The sequence below is a fragment of the Durio zibethinus genome, chromosome 7, assembly GCF_047325235.1.
Source record: "Durio zibethinus cultivar Kanyao isolate XHJ-2024 chromosome 7, ASM4732523v1, whole genome shotgun sequence".
Taxonomy (NCBI): domain Eukaryota; kingdom Viridiplantae; phylum Streptophyta; class Magnoliopsida; order Malvales; family Malvaceae; genus Durio; species Durio zibethinus.
The window spans coordinates 6,079,062-6,083,996 of record NC_143168.1 but is presented as its reverse complement, the minus strand read 5'-3'; positions in this window follow the sequence as shown (position 1 = coordinate 6,083,996).

Here is a 4,935-nt window from a genome sequence, read left to right as displayed (position 1 = left end):
TCTAAGCAGATGGAGTTCATTCCCAGTCTAAGATCAGACTGGACCGAGGGTTGTGACAGCAGGACCAGCAGCAGGATCTGCGTCACGCAGTGGGGACCGGGCCGATCCCCGGCTTGTGCGTTCTACCTCTTTGACCGATTGAGTGACCGCACGCTTATTTCGTGGGTTGACTTAGGCATACGGAGTTCATCCCCAGTCTAAGCATGTGGAGTTCATCCCCAGTCTAAGATCGAACCGGACTGAAGGTTGCGGCAATAGGATCGACAGCACGCAGGGGGATCGGGCCGATCCCGGCTTGCTCATTTTGCCTCTCCGGCCGGCTGAGCACCTGCATGCCCATTTAGTGGGTTGGCTTAGGCATAGGGAGTTCATTCCATGTCTAAGCAGCAATCGGACCAAGGGTTGTGGCAGTGGGATCGACAGACGCAGAGGGGGATCGAGCCGATCCCTGGCTTGCGCATTCTGCCTCTCCGGTTGGCTAAGCACCAGCACTCTCATTTCGTGGGTTGGCTTAGGCATACAAAATTGATTCCATGTCTAAGTCCCAGTTGGATCGAGGGTTACGGCAACAGGATCGGCAGCATGCAGAGGGGGATCGGGTCGATCCCCGACTTGTGCATTATGCCTCTCCAATCGACTCAGTGTTGAACGCTCATTTTGTGGGTTGACTTTGGCATACGGAGTTCATTCCCAGTCTAAGCACGCGGAGTTCATTCCCAGTCTAAGATCGGACCAGACTGAGGGTTACGGCAGCAGGATCAACAAGACGCAGGGGGGACCAAGCCAATCCACAGCTTGCGTATTCTGCCTCTCCGGTCGGCTGAGCACCCACACGCCCTTTCATGGGTTGGCTTAGGCATAGGGAGTTCAGTCCATGTCTAAGCCCCAGCTGGACTGAGGGTTGTCGCAGCAGGACCAGTAGCACGTAGAGGGGGACCGGGCCGATCCCCGGCTTGCGCATTATGCCTTTTCGACTGGCTCAGCACCCGTACGCTCGTTTAATGGGTTGACTTATGCATATGGAGTTCATTCCTCGTCTAAGATTGGACCGGATCAAGGGTTGTGAAAGTGGGATCGACAGCACGCAGGTGGGGATCGGGCCGATCCCCAGCTTCTGCATTCTGCCTTTCTGGCTGGCTGAGCACCCGCACGCTCATTTCGTGGGTTGGCTTAGGCATACAGAGTTCAATCCATGTCTAAGCATACGGAGTTCATTCCCAGTCTAAGATTTTGAGGCACGGTGCACATGCTGGGCTCAGGCATGTGCTGGTGCCGTATTTTTTTTTACCCAGGGCACCATCGTCGGAGCATCGTCGGAGAGCCTAACTGACGGCTTTGAAGGTTCCGGCCATTGGGGTGGTCGGGGGGGTGTGCGCACATGATGTGAGATGGGTGCTGGTACTTGGCCCTTATATTGGCCCCCTATCCCTCATCAAACCTTAAGAACTCACACCCCCTTAAAGAGCATTTGAGATTTTATAGGTTTGCTGCCAGTAGCCATTAAAGTGTCTGAAATGGGGACACTTTTTTAAAATGGTCACAAAATCTTCTCCAGATCGAGTTTTTAGCTGAAGTTTTTTGTGCATGCCAACAAAAATACAAGGATCACCTCTGCCAAATTTGGGGCAAAACTCTTTCTAAAAAAATTTTAAAAAATCCTGAACCGTAAAAAGTTTCCAAAATCATGAAAAATAGAAAACGGGTCGTCTTGGCACGAAACTTCACATGAAGGCTTAGGGGACCATTGTATGAATTTACAAGCCTCAAAAAAGGCATTGGCATGACCGAAATATGAAGATGCGTTTGAACCCACCTACCACCCATTTGATCCCCGACTTCCGCATCTTGCCTCTCTAGTCGGTTGAGCGCCCGTACTCTCGTTTCGTGGGTTGACTTAGGCATACGGAGTTTATCCCCAGTCTAAGCATCCCAAGTCTAAGCATACGAAGTTCATTCCTAGTCAAAGATCAGACTGGACCGAGGGTTGCGACAGCAGGATCGGCAGCACGCATGGGGGACAGGGCTGATCCTCGGCTTGCGCATTCTGCCTCTTCGACCGACTGAGAGCCCGCATGCCCGTTTCGTGGGTTCGCTTAGGCATAGGGAGTTCATTCCATGTCTAAGCCCCAGTCAGACCGAGGGTTGTGGCAACGGACCGACAGCACGCAGAGGGGGACCGAGCCGATCCCCGACTTGCGCATTATGCCTCTCCGGTCGGCTGAGCACCCGCACGCCCATTTCATGGGATGGCTTAGGCATAGGGAGTTCATTCTATGTCTAAGCCCAGCCGGATTGAGGGTTGTGGCAGCGGGATCGGCAGCACGCAGAGAGGGACCCGGCCGATCCTCGGCTTGCGTTTTCTGCCTCTCCGGCTGGCTGAGCGCCCGCACGCTCGTTTCATGGGTTGGCTTAGGCATACGGAGTTCATTCCATGTCTAAGCATACGGAATTCATTCCCAGTCTAAGATTTTGAGCCACGGTGCACATGCTGGGCTAGGGCCTGTGCTGGTGTAGCATTTTTTTTGCCCAGGGCACCATCATCAGAGCATTGTCGAAAAGCCTAACCGGTGGCATTGCCGGTTCTGACGATTGTGGGGGCCGGGGGGTGTGCGCACATGAAGAGCAATGGGTGGAGGTACTTGGCCCTTATATTGGCCCCCTATCACTCATCAAACCTCTAGAACTCACACCCCCTTAAAGAGCATTTGAGATTTTATAGGTTTGCTGCCAGTAACCATTAAAGTGTTTGAAATGGGGACACTTTTTTAAAATGGTCACAAAATCTTCTCCACTTCGAGTTTTTAGCTGAAGTTTTTTATGCATGCCAACAAAAATACAAGGATCACCTCTACCAAATTTGGGGTAAAACTCTTTCTAAAAAAATTTTAAAAAATCCTGAACGGCAAAAAGTTTCCAAAATCATGAAAAATAGAAAACGGGTCGTCTTGGCACGAAACTTCATATGAAGGCTTAGGGGACCATTGTATGAATTTACAAGCCACAAAAAAGGCATTGGCATGGCAGAAATATAAAGATGTGCTTGAACCCACCTACCACCCATTCGATCCCCGGCTTGCGCATCCTGCCTCTCTGGTCGGCTGAGCGCCCGTACTCTCGTTTCGTGGGTTGACTTAGGCATACGGAGTTTATCCCCAGTCTAAGCATCCCCAGTCTAAGCATATGGAGTTCATTCCCAGTCAAAGATCGGACCGGACTGAGGGTTGCTACAGCAGGATCGGCAGCACGCATGAGGGACGGGGCTGATCCCTGGCTTATGCATTCTGCCTCTTCGGTCGACTGAGAGCCCGCATGCCTGTTTCGTGGGTTCGCTTAGGCATAGGGAGTTCATTCCATGTCTAAACCCCAGCCGGACCGAGGGTTGTGGCAACGGACCGGCAGCACGCAGAGGGGGACCGAGCCAATCCCCGACTTACACATTATGCCTCTCCGGTCGGCTGAGCACCCCCACGCCCATTTCATGGGATGGCTTAGGCATAGGGAGTTCATTCTATTTCTAAGCCCTAGCCGGATCGAGGGTTGTGGCAGCGGGATCAGCAGCACGCAGAGAGGGACCAGGCCGATCCTCGGCTTGCATATTCTGCCTCTCCGACCGGCTGAGCGCCCGCACGCTCGTTTCATGGGTTGGCTTAGGCATACAGAGTTCATTCCATGTCTAAGCATACGAAATTCATTCCCAGTCTAAGATTTTGAGCCACGGTACACATGTTGGGCTCAGGCATGTGCTGGTGCCGTATTTTTTTTGCCTGGGGCACTATCGTCAGAGCATCGTCGAAGAGCCTAACCGGTGGCATTGGCGGTTCTGACGATTGTGGGGGCCGGGGGGTGTGCGCACATGATGAGCAACGGGTGCGGGTACTTGGCCCTTATATTGGCCCCCTATCGCTCATCAAACCTCTAGAACTCACACCCCCTTAAAGAGCATTTGAGATTTTATAGGTTTGCTGCCAGTAGCCATTAAAGTGTCTGAAATGGGGACATTTTTTTCAAACGGCCACAAAATCTTCTCCACTTCAAGTTTTTAGCTGAATTGTTTCGTGCATGCCAACAAAAATACATGGATCACCTCTATCTAAAAAAATTTTAGAAAATCTCGAACCGTAAAAAGTTTCAAAAATCCTAAAAAATAGAAAATGTGTCATCTTGCCACGAAACTTCACATGAAGGCTTAGGGGAACATTGTATGAATTTACAAGCCATAAAAATGGAATTGGCATGGTAGAAATATGAAGATGTTTTTGAACCCACTTACCACTCGTTCGATCCCCGACTTGTGCATCCTGCCTCTCTGGTCGGCTAAGCGCCCGCACGCTCGTTTTATGGGTTGTCCTAGGTATACGGAGTTCATTCCCAGTCTAAGATCAGACCGGACCAAGGGTTACGACAGTAGGATCGACAGCACACAGGGGGGATCGGACCGATCCCTGGCTTATGCATTCAGCCTCTCCGATCGGCTGAGCGCCCGCACGCTCATTTCGTGGGTTGGCTTATGCATACAGAGTTTATTCCATGTCTAAGCATATGGAGTTCATTCCCAGTCTAAGATCAGATCAGACCGAGGGTTACGACAGTAGGACCAGCAGCAAGATCTGCATCACCCAGACGAGACTTGGTCGATCCTCGGCTTACGCATCTCCCTCTCCAGTCAGCCTCTCTGATCGGTTGAGCGGCCGCATGCTCGTTTCGTGGGTTGACTTAGGCATACGGGGTTCATCCCCAGTCTAAGCATACGGAGTTCATTCCCAGTCTAAGATTGAACCAGACCGAGGGTTGCGACAGCAAGATCGATAGCACGCAGAGGGGATCAGGCCAATCCCCAGCTTGCGCATTCTGCCTCTCCGATCGACTGAGTGCCCGCACGCCCGTTTCGTGGGTTGGCTTAGGCATAGCGAGTTCATTCCAAGTCTAAGCCCCAAT